The sequence below is a fragment of the Procambarus clarkii genome, chromosome 9, assembly GCF_040958095.1.
Source record: "Procambarus clarkii isolate CNS0578487 chromosome 9, FALCON_Pclarkii_2.0, whole genome shotgun sequence".
Taxonomy (NCBI): domain Eukaryota; kingdom Metazoa; phylum Arthropoda; class Malacostraca; order Decapoda; family Cambaridae; genus Procambarus; species Procambarus clarkii.
This window is the reverse complement of record NC_091158.1, coordinates 23,859,281-23,877,680: the sequence shown is the minus strand read 5'-3', so window position 1 is coordinate 23,877,680 and position 18,400 is coordinate 23,859,281. Positions and strand designations below refer to the sequence as shown.

At 45.6% G+C, this 18,400-nt stretch overlaps 1 long non-coding RNA gene across 1 annotated transcript in view; it reads left to right on the top strand.

Annotated features, from left to right (window-relative positions):
* The first annotated feature begins 17,298 nt into the window (after positions 1-17,298).
* Positions 17,299-18,400, top strand: part of LOC138362945 (uncharacterized) — a 2,720-nt gene continuing 1,618 nt past the window's right edge. The window contains exon 1 of the long non-coding RNA XR_011227926.1: positions 17,299-17,369. This is a non-coding gene — a long non-coding RNA (uncharacterized lncRNA). The remainder of the gene's footprint in view (positions 17,370-18,400) is intronic.

Genomic DNA, 18,400 nt, shown 5'->3' with positions numbered 1-18,400 from the left:
CTCTTGAATCACTGGTTTTCTTGGATTTAGAAAACACGTTCATGGAATTCTCTACACAGAACGGTATAATATCGAACCGAAAAAATCAATAACATAATTGTACCTCTGAATATAACTGAGTTCCCTGGTGTATTACGTAACAACATTAAACTACTTTATCACAGTAGTTCCCTCCAACGTACTGTGGTCGCTCTTTACTGGTGCGTCTTCCTCGACTATGCTTCCTTCACCTAACCAGGTGCTCTAGGAAAACGTTCTACCGGAAGTTGACTTACATCAACCAAAGAAACTTCAGCACCAAATACAGAAATATGAGTAATCACTTAGACGGCCTTCTCAAGCACACTCTCCCATACATACTGACACTGAATACGGCAGTTGACTGAAGTTCAACCAAACTTCCTCCACAAGTTGTTATAGGAGACCATGTGTAGTGTGACCCGGTGTTGAAACGGGGTGCTGCTCAGGTTACCTTACCTTCAGGTTACCTTGAGATGGTTTCGGGGCTTAGAGTATCTGCGGCCCGGTCCTCGACCAGGCCTCCCCAGCACAATGTTGCTGTTTGGACACTGCCACATGTGATGACGAGTCTGACGCAGCACGGTGTGGCGCGGCAAGGCCAACTGTGCAGGTTCCCTCAACTGACAAAACTCCCGTGGGATGGTCCCCACACACGAGAGCATTATTTGTCGCTCAAACGATAGTGAGCTGCCCCTCAGCTCTTGTGAGGAAGAGAGAGTTAGACACATGGTGCACCGTGTGGCGCTTTACTCTGATGGCAACCTTTTGTTCAAGTTACTCGGGCTGGTCCAACGGATTGGGCGGGAATTTCTATGTCCGCCAGAACTGGCTGAAGCCAAACTATTTCCCTAAGTAACGTATTCGCAGCTACTGGGCACAGTCTCTGATCCCTTCAGATTACTGCGTGTCACACTAGGTTGACAGATGGTCACAATATGAGCAGATGCACTATAAAGAAGTCTGCCTTACTCTGTGTGTGACCTCGTGGTGAGTTACAGTGTATATTCTGCTTCCTTTCACTATTAAATTATCGTAATTCCTATCGCTGCAATCCCAGATTCTGCTTGATGGACCCGCAATGACAGAACAATGATAAATGATTTACTAACTGTCCCCAAGATAGTATTTCTCGTCGTTTTGTCGAACCACGAAAAAACATGTCTGACAAACACAGCAACATGGGGCTGAATGTCTACCCAGGGCAGGGCAGGAGTGGACCATGCTTTTTCCCTCTGTTCTACGAGTTGACCAATCAGCAGCTAGGCCTATGGATGCAATGAGATGCTCCACGAATCACAAGGCTACCTTCAGTCACGTGGTCCCTGTGACGTTAGTACTGGGAGGCCTGGTGTTTACACAAGCGACTAGAACAGTTGGTTCTACTACACCAATACCTTTTCTCCTCTCTCCATACACTTAAATGTTAAATATATGATAATGGCTGCACCTCTTCTCACAGAAAAGCATCGGCGGCCTCCATAGTTTTACTGAACAGTCCTGGGTCAATGTTCTTCATATACATCAAACAAGAGATGTCTATGAAGAACTACAGAATCTAGAGTGAGTGAACTTTGGTGCACTCGTGTCAGAGTGCAACCTGGCGACTTGCGCTCCAACACATAGTCTAAAAGCTAGCTGGTAATCCCTCCCCCCACAGTACACAACTTACTACTTGTCACTAAGACATCCATAAGGTAAACTTTCCTACGTGTCAGTAAGATATCCATAAGGTGTACAAGTTATCTACGTGTCACTAAGACTCCATAAGGTACACAACTTACCTATGTGCCACTAAGACTCCATAAGGTACACGACTTACCTATGAATCACAAATTATAATTAATTTTATTAACAAAAAATTATTAATTTTTTTCATTTATTTATTTTTTTATTATTTGGTTATCGGACAATTTGCATGAAACTTATACACCTGACTGCACTTAAGCCTATCTGTAACGGTGTCAATTGTGGAGGAAATTGGTTGATGCCAACCTCAGCCACAGATGGCAGCACCTTAGACTTTAATATTTTAATGATTTATTACTCTAGTAACATAAACGACTTGAAACTCTTTCATTTTTATTCAATTTACAAGAAACTTACGGCTTATATATAAAGTTTATGCCTCTAAAATTTGTTTTGCTTCCTGAAGTTCATTTATTGGTTTTATAATAGCAATAAACATGATATATTTGCATACTTTTGGGAGGAACTTTGACTATTTGGATTAGAAGAACTAAAGATGTTTTGAAAAATCCCCGGCTACAGATCCTAATTATATGCTAATGTGTCAGAAAAGTGTCATAGAATGAATATATCTGAAAGGTGTGTTTGCTTCAAGTCGCGTTGAAATATGCAATATTCGTTAAAAAAAACACAAAATTAAATCTTCCTTTCTATTTAGGTTGCAGTACTGAAACTGGGAACAAGTGCAGCCTTTTTGTATACAACTAGCAAAAAAATTGTGGTTGACATTGAACAACTTTCATTTTCCATTTTATTGGCCCCTTATATAAGGTACACAACTTACCTATGTATCACTAATACTCCATAAGGTACACAACTTACATACGTATCACTAAGACATTCGTAAGGTACACAACTTACCTACGTGTCACTAAGGCATCCATAACGTACACAACTTACCTACGTGTTACTAAGATATCCTTAAAGAACACAACTTTAGCATATCACAAAGACTCCACAAAGTTCTTATGTAAATATAACTCCCCTGTGTCACTAAGACACTGTTACTGGACTAGATGGTGACAACCTAACATAAATGTGTTACTATTAAACACACACCCAACAGTCACTGTCAATGACGTGACACGCCTTGAAGGGTCAAATACTATCCCTCCGACCGAGTTGACACCTTAACTCTTCCACTATCACAAGTGATACAGACACAGAGACAGCTCCTTGCCAGGTATACTGGTTGATCCAAAATTGGGTTCTTATTACTATTCACCTACACATATAGTTCCAGTTTACAAATATAACAGGATCCTCTACTCACAATATTTACTCCTTCAACTGTTCTCAGACATACATACACCCCGACGATGGTGGTGGGCCCAGGCAGTGACGCCTGTGGTGACCCCAGGCAGTGCCGCCAGTGGCTGACCCCATGCAGTGTCGCCTGTGGCTGACCCCACGCAGTGCCACCTGTGGCTGATCCCAGGCAGTACCGCCAGTGGTGACCCCAGGCACTGCCACCTGTGGCTGACCCCAGGCAGTGCCACCTGTGGTGACCCATGCAGTGTCGCCTGTGGCTGACCCCAGGCAGTGCCACCTGTGGCTGACCCCAGGCAGTACCGTCTGTGGTGACCCCAGGCACTGCCACCTGTGGATGACCCCAGGCAGTGCCACCTGTGATGACCCCAGGCAGTGCCACTTGTGATGATTCCAGGCAGAGCTGCCTGTGGCTAACCCAAGGCAGTGCCGCCTGTGGCGGACCCTCAGGCAGTGCCACCTGTGGAGACCCCAGGCAGTGCCGCCACTGGTTAACCCAGGCAATGCCGCCTGTGGCTGACTCTAGGCAGTGCCGCCTGTGGTAATCACAGGCAGTGCCGCCTGTGGTGACCCCTGGCAGTGCCGTCTGTGGTGGACCCAGGCAGTGCTGCCTGTGGTGACCCCAGGCAGTGCCACCTGTGGTGACCCCAGGCAGTGCCACCTGTGGTGACCCCAGGCATTGCCACCTGTGGCTGACCCCAGGCAGTCCCGCCTGTGGTGACCCCGGGAGTGCCGCCTGTGGCTAACCCCAGGCAGTGCTGCCTGTGGCTGACCCCAGGCAATGCCGCCTGAGGTGATCACAGGCAGTGCCACCTGTGATGAACGCAAGCAGTGCCACCTGTGGCTGAACCCAGGCAGTGCCACCTGTGGCTGACCCCAGGCAGTGCGGCCTGTGGCTAACTCCAGGCAGTGCCGCCTGTGGTGACCCCAGGGAGTGCCGTCTGTGGTGACCCCAGGCCGTGCCGCCTGTGGTGACCCCAGGGAGTGCCGTCTGTGGTGACCCCAGGCAGTGCCACCTGTGGCTGAACCCAGGCAGTGCCACCTTTGGCTGACTCCAGGCAGTGCCGCCTTTGGCTCACTCCAGGCAGTGCCGCCTGTGGCTGATCCCAGGTAGTGCCGCCTAGGGCTGACCCCTGGCAGTGCCACCTGTGGTGACCCCAGGCAGTGCCGTCTGTGGTGACCCCAGGCAGTGCCGCCTGTGGCTGACCCCATGCAGTGTCGCCTGTGGCTGACCCTAGGCAGTACCGTCAATGATGACCTCAGGCAGTGCCACCTGTGATGACCCCAGGCAGAGCTGCCTGTGGCTAACCCAAGGCAGTGCCGCCTGTGGCGGACCCTCAGGCAGTGCCACCTGTGGAGACCCCAGGCAGTGCCGCCTCTGGTTAACCCAGGCAGTGCCGCCTGTGGTGACCCCAGGCAGTGCCGCCTGTGGTAACCACAGGCAGTGCCGCCTGTGGTGACCCTGGCAGTGCCGTCTGTGATGGACCCAGGCAGTGCCGCCTGTGTTGACCCCAGGCAGTGCCGCCTGTGGTGACCCCAGGCAGTGCCACCTGTGGTGACCCCAGGAAATGCCACCTGTGGCTGACCCCCGGGAGTGCCGCCTGTGGTGAACCCAGGCAGTGCCGCCTGTTGTGACCCCAAGCAGTACCGCCTGTGGTGGCTCCAGGCAGTGCCTCTTGTGGCTGACCCCAGGCAGTGCCGCCTGTGGTGACCCCAGTCAGTGCCGCCTGTGTTGGTCTCAGGCAGTGCCGCCTGTTGCTGACCCCAGGCAGTGCCACCTGTGGTGACCCCAGGTAGTGCCGCCTGTGACTGACGCCAGGCAGTGTCCCCTGTGGCTGACCCCAGGCAGTGCCACATGTGGCTGACCCCAGGCAGTGCCACCTGTTGCTGACCCCAGGCAGTGCTACCTGTGGCTGACCCCAAGCAGTGCCACCTGTAGCTGACCCCATGCAGTGTTGCCTGTGGTGACCCTAAGAAGTGCCACCTATGGTGACCTAAGGCAGTGCCGCCTGTGGTGACCCCAGGCAGTGCCGTCTGTGGTGACCCCAGGCAGTGCAACCTGTTGTGACCAAAGGCAGTGCCGCCTGTGGCTGACCCCAGGCAGTGCCGCCTGTGGCTGACCCCAAGCAGTGCCACCTGTGGCTGACCCCATGCAATGTTGCCTGTGGTGACCCTAGGAAGTGCCGCCTGTGGTGACCCCAGGCAGTGCCGCTTGTGGTGACCCCAGGCAGTGGTGACCCCAGACAGTGCCGCCTTTGGCTGACCCCATGCAGTGACGCCTTTGACTGACCCCAGGCAGTGCAACCTGTGGGTGACCCCAGGCAGTACCGTCTGTGGTGACCCCAGGAAGTGCCACCTGTGGCTGAACCCAGGCAGTGCCACCTATGATGACCCCAGGAAGGGCTGCCTGTGGCTAACCCAAGGCAGTGCCATCTGTGGAGGCCACAGGCAGTGCCGCCTCTGGTTAACCCAGGCAATGCAGCCTGTGGCTGAGTCTAGGCAGTGCCGCCTGTGGTGACCCAGGCAGTGACACCAGTGGTGATCCCAGGCAGTGCCGCCTGTGGTAACCACAGGCAGTGCCGCCTGTGGTGACCCCTGGCAGTGCCGTCTGTGGTGGACCCAGGCAGTGCCGCCTGCAGTGACCCCAGGCAGTGCCGCCTGTTTTGACCCCAGGCAATACCGGCTGTTGTGACCCCAGGCAGGGCCACCTTTGGCTGACCCTATGGAGTGCCGCCTGTGGTGACCCCAGGTAATACAGCCTGTGGTGACACCACGCAGTAGCCTGTGGCTGACCCCAGGCAGTACTGCCTGCGTGACCCCATGCAGTACCGCCTGTGTGACCCCAGGCAGTGCCACCTGTGTTGACCACAGGCAGTGCCGCCTCTGGTTAACCCAGGCAATGCAGCCTGTGGCTGAGTCTAGGCAGTGCCGCCTGTGGTGACCCCAGGCAGTGACACCAGTGGTGACACCAGGCAGTGCCGCCTGTGGTAACCACAGGCAGTGCCGCCTGTGGTGACCCCTGGCAGTGCCGTCTGTGGTGGACCCAGGCAGTGCCGCCTGTGGTGACTCCAGGCAGTGCCACCTGTGATGACCCCAGGAAATGCCACCTGTGGCTGACCCCAGGCAGTGCCGCCTGTGGTGGCCCACGGGAGTGCCGCCTGTGGTGACCCCAGGCAGTGCCGCCTGTTGTGACCCCAAGCAGAACCGCCTGTGGTGGCCTCAGGCAGTACCGCCTGTGACTGACCCCAGGCAGTGCCACCTATAGCTGACCCCAGGCAGTGCAACCTGTTGTGACCCCAGGCAGTGCCGCCTGTGGTGACCCTAGGCAGTGCTACCTGTTGTGACCCCAGGCTGTGCTGCCTGTAGCTGACCCCAGGCAGTGCCACCTGTGATAACCCCAGGCAGTGTCGCCTCTGGCTGACCCCAGGCAGTGCCGCCTGTGGTGATCCCAGGCAGTGCCACCTGTGGTGACCCAGGCAATGCCACCTGTGGCTGTCCCCAGGCAGTGCCGCCTGTAGTGACCCCCGGGAGTGCTGCCTGTGGTGACCCCAGGCAGTGCCGCCTGTTGTGACCCCAAGCAGTACCGCCTGTGGTGACCCCAGGCAGTGCCTCCTGAGGCTGACCGCAGGCAGTGCCGCCTGTAGTGACCCCCGGGAGTGCCGCCTGTGGTGACCCCAGGCAGTGCCGCCTGTTGTGACCCCAAGCAGTACCGCCTGTGGTGGCCCCAGGCAGGCCTCCTGTGGCTGACCGCAGGCAGTGCCGCCTGTAGTGACCCCCGGGAGTGCCGCCTGTGGTGACCCCAGGCAGTGCCGCCTGTGGTGACCCCAGGCAGTGCCGCCTGTGGTGACCCCAGGCAGTGCCGCCTGTGGTGACCGCAGGCAGTGCCGCCTGTGGCTGACCCCAGGCAATGTCCCCTGTGGCTGACCCCCGGCAGAGTCACCTGTGGCTGACCCCAGGCAGTTCCACCTGTGGCTGACCCCAGGCAGAACCGCCTGTGGTGACCCAATGCAGTGCCACCTGTGGCTGACCCAGGCAGTGCCGCCTGAGGTGACCTCAGGCAGTACCGCCGGTGTTGATCCCAGGCAGTGCCACCTGTGATGACCCCACACAGTGCTACCTGAGGCTAACCCCAGCCAGTGCTGCCTGTAGCTGACCCCTGGCAGTGCCATCTGTGATGACCCCAGGCAGTGTCACCACTGGCTCACCCCAGGCAGTGCCGCCTGTGGTGATCCCAGGCAGTGCCACCTGTGATGAACCCAGGCAGTGCCACCTGCGGCTGAACCCAAGTAATGCCACCTGTGGCTGAACCCAGGCAGTGCCACCTTTGGCTGACTCCAGGCAGTGCCGCCTTTGGCTGACTCCAGGCAGTGCCGCCTGTGGCTGATCCAAGGTAGTGCCGCCTAGGGCTAACCCCTGGCAGTGCCGCCTGTGGTTGACCCCAGGCAGTGCCTCCTGTGGTTGACCCCAGGCAGTGATGCCTGTGGTGACCCTAGGCCGAGTCGCCTGTGGTGACCCCTGGAAATCCCGCCTGTGGCTGTCCCCACCCAGCAAACACAAATCATCTACACAACGTTCGCCTATCTCTTCCCATAGGTGTGGGAATGATTTGCATTGAGAATGGTGCAGGAAAGCCTTTGAGAAACTTTTACTCAAAAAATCCAAACACAAAGGTTTAATTATAAATTGTTTTTCTACAATTATTTTCTTCCAAATGTAAAACAAATAGTTTTTACATGTTTAAATATAAAATTTATGGTGTTTTTTTGTAAAATTCATTAATAAATTGTGAATGATATATATTGGCTGACTGAAACCTTTAAAATCCATTTAGTTATAATTTGAACAGAAAAAAGTATTTTTCCAAATTTTCTAAAAATTGCTCTTTTTAACACAATTTGACTCCTTATACATTCCACTAAACACTATATCATGTTTAAATATATAATTTATGTATTATTCTCTAAAATAATTTATATAAATTATATAAGTTGCTGGAAAGTGCTGTTAAAGATTCTGAAAACATTTTGTTGTGTTAATATGTTCTTATTAACTATGTCTCAAGTTCACAGTTTATCAAACAAGAATATTAACATTCGTCAACTCTTAAAATCTTATATGTTATCTTGCTGGTGCAAAAAAGGGTGAATCTTTAGGAACAGCTATAGTATCTATATATCACAAATGGTGTTTTCCCTAACTCAAACAATGTAGGGTTTATTATTCTACACATATTTCTAATGACTCTTAGATGTTTACATTCTCTGAAGTATAATTGTGAAGGCTGTGTCCATCACTCTCAACACAGATTCTTAAACTCGTCTCTGCAGGTTCAACTATATAATTTGTTTCCATTTTGAATATCCATGGACATTTGTATCCAAAATGAAACCAATGTGGTTTCCTTCAGCGCCTTCAGCCAGCACATTTGCTCATTCATTTCCACAGATTCCAACAAGGTAGGGGATTTACAGAAATTTGTATATTCATATTGTTATATATTAAAAATATGAATGCAGTTCAATATGATAAGACAAATACATGAGTTTATGATAAATTCGTTTTCTGTGATATACCATTGATATGCTCTTTTTTTCTTTAAACGGCAGACTAAACTAAAGTGCTCACATCAACAGATTTGATGTATAAATGGTCAACGCTCAACAGAGTTAGTATAAATGTATTAGTATAAATCTTACTTGTCTCATTGTTAATTCACATTCAATGTCAACTTGTGGTTGCATTGTACAAGGCCAACACAGATGATCGAAGGAAACTAACTCTGCTCTAGTTCCATGAAGTTGCTATTTGGTCTTTACTCAATGCATTGTACATGCATTGTACAAGGCCAACACAGATGATCGAAGGAAACTAACTCTGCTCTAGTTCCATGAAGTTGCTATTTGGTCTTTATTGAAATTTGACAAGGCAGAGTGGCCTGCAACAACTACACCATCTCCACATCTAGTTCATGCTCCAGACATAAATCATGACACTGGTCCTGTGTATCCTGCTGCTGACCCGTCAACACCTGGCCCGTCGGGTGTGAGGCGCCCTCTCTTCACGTCTACACCTAGTGCTGAAGCTGAATCTGATGAAGATAATTCATATTCCACATTAGTGTTTGAAAACAATAGTGAGAGCGACGATTCAGACAGTAGTTTATTGCCAACCCAGAGACAACAGCGACGTGTTGTTATAGCAGAGACTCGCCTGAACTATAAATTGAAACATGAGCTGGTAAAAATCCCCAAACGTCGCAGGTGTGAAGTGTGTTCAAAGTCGGGTATCAGGAAGGAAACTGGTATAGCGTGCAAGACATGCGATGTTCCACTTTGCGTCATACCTTGTTACACCACTTATTACAGGAAAAGGGTGTATTGGGTGGACAAGAAATAACCACCTACATCAGCTTCACTCCACCTAGGAACATCTGTTGAGCAACTTCAGGAATCAGTACCTGAAGGAGGTGGAGTGGAGATAAAATGCTCAACTTATTTTACTACAATCGTCTTTGCTTTGGTAAGTACACATAATTGTCTTAGATTGTTTCAGTATTGTAGTCTATTTTCTTAGGAATATTTTGATACCTAAATGAGAACTGTAGCACGAAAACTAAAGTAAGTATACATGAAACAAGAGAAACTTTTTTGTGGGTGTTGCGGGTGTGAGTTGGAGTGTCAAGAGCGGGTTCCGGTTGTGTGTTTTCCGTCATCTCTACAGCTGTGAATTCCAAGGAATTGTATTTGATATGCATATGTCTGTGTAGGGAATTTTATTCCGAACACTATACAAAAAAAAAACGGTGTGAAACAAGTATAAACTTGAAAAACATGAGCAAAGTAAAAACTTTTGACGCTCACGGGTACAAACACGCGTAAGATTTTATTCGCCGCAAATTTATTTGACGCTGTGTTGGCCAACTCTACCCATGTTCTTATAGAACTTTCTATTGCGAACACATTGCTATAAAAATGAAATACGTAGCTCCAGAAATAATGTCAGGACAGTGAAATCAGTATAAACATTCAAAGCCCTGCATCACACCAGTGTCGTCCCTGCTGAAATCACGGCTAATGCTTCGCCCAGTTCCTACACTCGTGCGGGTCACCCGATACCATAATTAGACATTGATAGGCATATGTCTGGGTGGGGAATTTTATTGTGAGTTCAGTGATATCAAAATGAGCGCTGTAGGATGACTGTGAGGCTGGCAACAAACGAAAGAGTATGAACATTTACTTCCTGTTTGGGTGTCACGGCGAGTCATCTTCGTGTTTATTTACTTCGTGGTGGGATACCAAATGCTTCGGTGACATTTTATGCATATGATCTTGTAGAGAATTTTATTGACAACGCATTGATACCAAAATGAAAAACGTAGCTCGAGAATTGAGGTTAGCAGCGTGAAAAGATTATAAACTTTTTTGTGTTTACGCTTGAGCACAACCCGCTTGTTTTTCCAGCTAGTGCCGCGCGCACTAAAGTGTGCATTATACACACCATAATGCACCAGTACACACAATAAGGTACCAGTACACACTATAAGGCACCAGTACACGCCATAAGGCACCAGAACACACCATAAGGCACCAGTACACACCATAAGGCACCAGTACACACCATAAGGCACCAGTACACACCATAAGGCACCAGTACACACCATAAGGCACCATTACACACCATAAGGCACCAGGACACACCATAAGGCACCAGTACACACCATAAAGCACCAGTACACACTATAAGGCACCAGTACACACCATAAGGCACCAGTACACACCATAAGACACCAGTACACACCATAAGGCACCAGTACGCACCATACGGCACCAGAACACACCATAAGGCACCAGTACACACCATAAAGCACCAGTACACACAATAAAGCCCCAGTACACACCATAAGGAACCAGTACACACCATAAGGCACCAGTATACACAATAAGGTACAAGTACACACCATAAGGCACCAGTACACACCATAATGCACCAGTACACACTATAAGGCACCAGTACACGCCATAATGCACCAGTACACACCATAAGGCACCAGTACACACCATAATGCACCAGTACACATCATATGGCACCAGTACACACCATAAGGCACCAGAACACACACCATAAGGCACCAGTACACACCATAATGCACCAGTACACACCATAATGCACCAGTACACACCATAATGCACCAGTACACACCATAAGGCACCAGTACACAATAAGGCACCAGTACACACAATAATGCACCAGTACACACCATAAGGCACCAGTACACTCCATACGGCACCAGTACGCACCATAAGGCACTAGAACACACCATAAGGCACCAGTACACACCATAAAGCACCAGTATACACCATAAGGCCCCAGTACACACCATAAGGTACGAGTACACACTATAAGGCACCAGTACACACCTACAGGTATTTGTTTCTGGTGTGGTGCTCATGGGATCTGTTACAACCTTCTAGGAAGCTTTTAGGGTCAGGATTGACATTACAGTGCAGCGTTTTATATATATAAAATACACATGAGAGTATGTGCAGGGACTTAATATCTAACATATTCAGAGATTTGAGTAAGGGGTCCATATATACTGCCCGGTTGCCTGAAATGCTATATGCCTACTATATTGGCTTTAGGTATTGTATGCACTAGCTCTATCTATAAATCCAACATTATGTTTGTAAATCAACTATGTATGTACTTTCCTGAATAAAATTGACTTTACTCTACACTTATATGCTCTGTGGATTTGTTATCCCCTATCGTTTGGGAGAAAAAAAATGACTAATACGTTCGGCGAATGACTTTGACTTCAACTTCACTTTGACTTCGTTCATGTCATCGTATTTTCCGTAATATATAAAGGTTATGACAATGCAATTATATTATTGTGTGCAAATAATTTGGAAATTTCATGTACCCTAAAAATAGTAAAATAAAGAATAAGAATAATTAAATAATTGTTGTAGTAAATTGTCACACGTTCATCATACGCAAACGAACACACAGTGTGGAGCGTCAGTAGACCAAGGTCCGCGCCATTTTAAAACACGGCTTCGAATGTAAGTAATGTTTTTCTCGTACTAACACTGTGTTATGCAATAGATTAGGTCTTGAATTCACAAATTTAGTTGTTACATCTGACAGAGTATGTTAGACGGTGTAATGCTGGTCCATGTTGACGTATTTGTGGGCTTGGTTGGTTTACATGTGATGGCACACAATATCGGCACCCACAACATGCTGTTGAAGTTGGAATGCATGGCATAGGCTCCTCACACAATGTTCTTTATGTGGTCCTCAGGTGATAGTTTTCTATTTAGAACCACCCCTAGATCTCTTTCTTTATCAGAATTCCTTAAAGATTTCTCACATGGTTTTCCTAATGATAGATTGTGGGCTGTAAGGGACAGGTTTGATGTATGGATTAGTTGATAGAAGTTCCAGTCCACCTGTAGACAGGGATCTCACATCAGCTTGTATATTATACAAGGATAAGATTTGATAAATTCAGTTATTTGACTGAACACTGGCTCTAACCTAGCCTAGCCTATAGTCTAACCTAGCTCCATAACTAACAGCCATTAGCCGGCTCTGTTTAAATCAGAGATTTAAACATACATAGTCTAACCTAGCTCCATAACTAACAGCCATTAGCCATCCATGCACAGCCATCAGCCGGGCCATAGACCGGCTATTTTGCTTTTTTCCCAAGCCGGTCTATGTTTTTTTTCGATGCCTCAGTGGCCCATGCACAGGTCCGTTCAAGGGGATTAAATAGCCGTTCTATGGCCCCAGGGTTTGTATTTTATCAAACTCTTATTAGAATAATAGATCTCGTAATAATTTTGCAAAAATAGTGGCATTTACTATTTTAAAAAGCTCGGGTGCAGGGGGGGGGGTTGTGTAAAAGCCTGGTTTGTGCCTCGGAGAGGCTATGGGATCCAGTAAGATCGTCCTTCCTTTCCTCCCTAGAATCTGGATGTAGCAGGTGCTCAATTGTCAAAAGTGAAAAATTGGTTTTGTCTTCCGAATGCACCATATCTGTAATTTTCTAATAATCTTTTAAAAATAGTAAATGCCATTATTTTTGCAAAATTATTACGAGATCTATTATACTAATAAGGGTTTGATAAAATACAGTAGACTGCCTACTGGATAATAGTTCCAGTCCACCTGTAGACAGGGATCTCACATCAGCTTGTATATTATACAAGGATAAGATTTGATAAATTCAGTTATTTGACTGAACACTGGCTCTGTTTAAATCAGAGATTTAAACATACATAGTCTAACCTAGCTCCATAACTAACAGCCATTAGCCATTAGCCATCCATGCACAGCCATCAGCCGGGCCATAGACCGGCTATTTTGCTTTTTTCCCAAGCCGGTCTATGTTTTTTTTCGATGCCTCAGTGGCCCATGCACAGGTCCGTTCAAGGGGATTAAATAGCCGTTCTATGGCCCCAGGGTTTGTATTTTATCAAACTCTTATTAGAATAATAGATCTCGTAATAATTTTGCAAAAATAGTGGCATTTACTATTTTAAAAAGCTCGGGTGCAGGGGGGGGGGTTGTGTAAAAGCCTGGTTTGTGCCTCGGAGAGGCTATGGGATCCAGTAAGATCGTCCTTCCTTTCCTCCCTAGAATCTGGATGTAGCAGGTGCTCAATTGTCAAAAGTGAAAAATTGGTTTTGTCTTCCGAATGCACCATATCTGTAATTTTCTAATAATCTTTTAAAAATAGTAAATGCCATTATTTTTGCAAAATTATTACGAGATCTATTATACTAATAAGGGTTTGATAAAATACAGTAGACTGCCTACTGGATAATAGTTCCAGTCCACCTGTAGACAGGGATCTCACATCAGCTTGTATATTATACAAGGATAAGATTTGATAAATTCAGTTATTTGACTGAACACTGGCTCTGTTTAAATCAGAGATTTAAACATACATAGTCTAACCTAGCTCCATAACTAACAGCCATTAGCCATTAGCCATCCATGCACAGCCATCAGCCGGGCCATAGACCGGCTATTTTGCTTTTTTCCCAAGCCGGTCTATGTTTTTTTTCGATGCCTCAGTGGCCCATGCACAGGTCCGTTCAAGGGGATTAAATAGCCGTTCTATGGCCCCAGGGTTTGTATTTTATCAAACTCTTATTAGAATAATAGATCTCGTAATAATTTTGCAAAAATAGTGGCATTTACTATTTTAAAAAGCTCGGGCGGGGGGGGGGGGTTGTGTAAAAGCCTGGTTTGTGCCTCGGAGAGGCTATGGGATCCAGTAAGATCGTCCTTCCTTTCCTCCCTAGAATCTGGATGTAGCAGGTGCTCAATTGTCAAAAGTGAAAAATTGGTTTTGTCTTCCGAATGCACCATATCTGTAATTTTTCTAATAATCTTTTAAAAATAGTAAATGCCACTATTTTTGCAAAATTATTACGAGATCTATTATTCTAATAAGAGTTTGATAAAATACAGTAGACTGCCTACTGGTTTTACCTGTAATAAGGTTTGATACAGATGATTATCCGTTCCAGGGGATTAAATAGCCGTTCTATGGCCCCAGGGTTTTCTCAAATTTTCTTTCATAGCCGGTCTATGGCCCCTGGGTTTTACGAACTTTTTTTCCCAAGCCGGTCTATGGCCCCTGGGTTTTACGAACTTTTTTTCCCAAGCCGGTCTATGGCGTGTATGTTAAATAAACCAAATTTTTCACTTTTGACAATTGAGCACCTGCTACATCCAGATTCTAGGGAGGAAAGGAATATAATATAATATCTAATATATCTATCTGTGTGAAATAGATTAAATCCATTTATTTGATATTCAGCTAATAGTTCTGTATTTTCTACATTCATCCATGTTTTGGTAAGTGCAATAATATGTATTGTTTCATTGCAGATTAGAGATTCAAGATAGTTCTAGATTTCCGAAGTACTGAAACGCGCGCCATACAGGCTTGGTGGATCTAGGTGCAAGGTAAAATTATTTACATTTACTTGTTTTGTATTTATATGCATTTATATGCATTATTCTATAGAATAATAGATCTCGTAATAATTTTGCAAAAGTAGTGGCATTTACTATTTTTAAAAGATTATTAAAAAATTTACTGATATGGTGCATTCGGAAGACAAACCCAATTTTTCACTTTTGACAATTGAGCTCGGGTGCAGGGGGGGGGGGGGTTGTGTAAAAGCCTGGTTTGTGCCTTGGAGAGGCTATGGGATCCAGTAAGATCGTCCTTCCTTTCCTCCCTAGAATCTGGATGTAGCAGGTGCTCAATTGTCAAAAGTGAAATTTGAGGATTTGAACCTGCGTCCGGGAGCATCCCAGACACTGCCTAAATCGACTGAGCTACAACAGGGTAAAAGGATCCAGGAAGTTCAGTAGAAGTTTGGTTTCAACCCTTTTACCCTGTCGTAGCTCAGTCGATTAAGGCAGTGTCTGGGATGCTCCCAGACACAGGTTTGAATCCTCATCACGGCCCTTGTGGATTTGTTCATTTGATGCATCACGTTATTGTGATCTGTGTGTGATGATGTAAGGGCGAAGAGGGAGAACGGCCTGTTGACATAGCTCGGGTGCAGGGGGGGGGGGTTATGTAAAAGCCTGGTTTGTGCCTCGGAGAGGCTATGGGATCCAGTAAGTTCAGTAGAACTTCGGTTTCAACCCTTTTACCCTGTTGTAGCTCAGTCGATTAAGGCAGTGTCTGGGATGCTCCCGGACGCAGGTTCGAATCCTCGTCACGGCCCTTGTGGATTTGTTCAATTGATGCATCACGTTATTGTGATCTGTGTGTGTAATTCTTCACTTGCTACAGCAACAGGAATGTGTGTGTATGTATTTGTGTTGTTGAATATGACCGAAAGTGTAAGATTAATGATTCTAACACAAATCGTCTGAATATTTGTTTTTCTTCACTGTCGAGAGTAGTTAAAAAAATTTACTCGAGTTTATTTTCACACTTTATTTATGGTCCTTAAGTCCCTCTCCTTAATGCTGCTGCTGTTTCTCGCATCTTTGCATCGCTTGTATGTTTGGGGGTTTGGCCTCTTGCTATATATTGATTCCATTTGTGTGTGTTTGGGTCTCAGGCCCTCTCGCAATTTCTGTTGAACAAACCCCTTTTCCTAGTTCTGCATCTCTCCTTTGGTACAAATTTTGTTGTGCTTTTATCATATATTTCACAAAACTTGACATACATTTCATTTACTTCATGTGCTATCAGCAAGTGTTTGTCAAATTCTTTAAGGAAAGTTTATCATCCTGATTGCAGATCTCTAGCGCTATTATGTCAACTTCTTGTGGATTCGCAATCATTATTTAATTTACCTTTAGGTGTTCTTTCACCAGCACAGCAACACTGTACCTCTCCCAACCAGTTTAAGATAAAAACTAAGTACTAACTAATTAACTCAATGTAACCTACCTTACCCCCAAAATGTCAACCCATGTCTTCTATTTTAAACAATGCTGTTTTGTTGACCAAATTGTATTTTTGTTTTTTTCTGCAATGTTTCCCCCCCCCCCCCCCACCACTCTACCACCACATTGAGTTTAGTAGCTCTGTGCACGTCAGGTGCTGTTTAATATACAGACCTACTCCTCCATTTGACCTAGTTTCTCTATCACATCTATATCACTTTGTGCTTTAGCCCTGGTGGAGCTTGGTCCACCAGGCTGTTGTTTGGAATGGCCCGCAGATCCACATACAGTCTGCATATGATATACAGTCTGTTGATCAATTAAACTACAGTAGTTAGTTTTTATCATCCGAATGCACCAATATGTGTTCATTCTTCCCAGATGAAGGAACTAGGTAATATTCATCATCTGAATGCACCATCTGAAGCTTTAACACACTCATGATACACGAGAGGTTTAAAAAACTTTTAAAACTTTTAAAACTTTTTGACCTATGTATTTAAAAGCAATTCTAAAGTTAAAAAGTGTAGCATAGGCCCCTCGCAGAATGTTCTTAATATGATCCTCAGGTTATAGTTTTCTATCTAAAACCACCCCTAGATCTCTTTCTTGATCAGAATTCTTTATAGATCTCTGTGGCTCGATCATAGAAACTGAGTAAATTCGTTACACTGGACCTTCCAGATCGAATACCATGCTGACAGTCTGATATATCATTCAGTACGTCTGCATCTGAAATTGAGCAATACCGGATTTATTATTTGGTTTTATAAATTTTATACTTATAATCTTAACTTATTTCAGAGACCACGAGTAATCTGGGCTTCGAACTCAACAGAAAAGCCTTCCGTAGACCTGCTTCTTTGCTACATAATAGACAAAATTTAGTAAGTATTGATTTATTATGTGTTTGTTTATTTATTTATTTTTTCTTTATATACAAGAAGGTACATTGGGGGAGAGTACAATGACTTGAAGTTATACATTCTTGTAAAGCAACAAGCACTCATAGCGTTTCGGGCAGATCTAAGTATAGACCAAGGAACTTACCATCTTCTTTATTTCTGATGCTAACATTGTGTAACTGTAGATGAATTGCATTTGTTGATTTGCTCCCAAGTAAGATGTCGTAGGTCCTTTCTATGTTTAGTGGGAGTTTGTTGGTTGACATTAATAAGTGGATTTTTTTTTAATTTATTGTTTACATCATTATTTAATATGAGTGGGTTGGAGTCTGAGTAGATGAGGTTAGTGTCATCATTATCTCATATCTCAGTGATTTTGTCGTAATGGTCAAGTAGCTGTACTGTACAAGTAGAGGACATGAGAGATAGCTGTAAGAGGTATTTCAATATCTTCCTGCTCTAAATCCTTGTTGGCCTGGATTGTGGAGGTCATTGGTCTCTATAAAACTAGTAATCTGACTCCTGATCACTCTCAAATAATTTTATTATGTGGGATGTTAGTGCAACTGGTCTATAATTCTTTGCCAATGCTTGTGTTGTGTTGTTTTGGTAGTGATGTGCAATGTGTTGTTTTGGTAGTGATTCGTCCAGTTCTGGTAGTAGTGCGGTTGTTGTGTAGTGTAGTACTTGTGTGCTTGTTAATGACTTGTATTCCAGTCTTGTGGGTATCTCCTTTCCCCTACGGGCCAACTGCTTTGTTCTTACCTAGCATTTTGCTTTGTTTGGGTATGAATGTTTGTGTGCCGTATATTTTGCAAAATTTGCCATATATCTCATTATTTACTCCTCTGCCTAGCAACAAGTCTGTCTAATTATACTCATTAACTGTTTTTCAAAGTTCCCCATAGTGTCCTTTATTGAAATCGAGTTCATGAACCGTTTCAATGTTCTTATTTTCTTCTAGATTATATCTTAAAGTATATTTAAATGTTATTGTTATTATTGTTATTAAA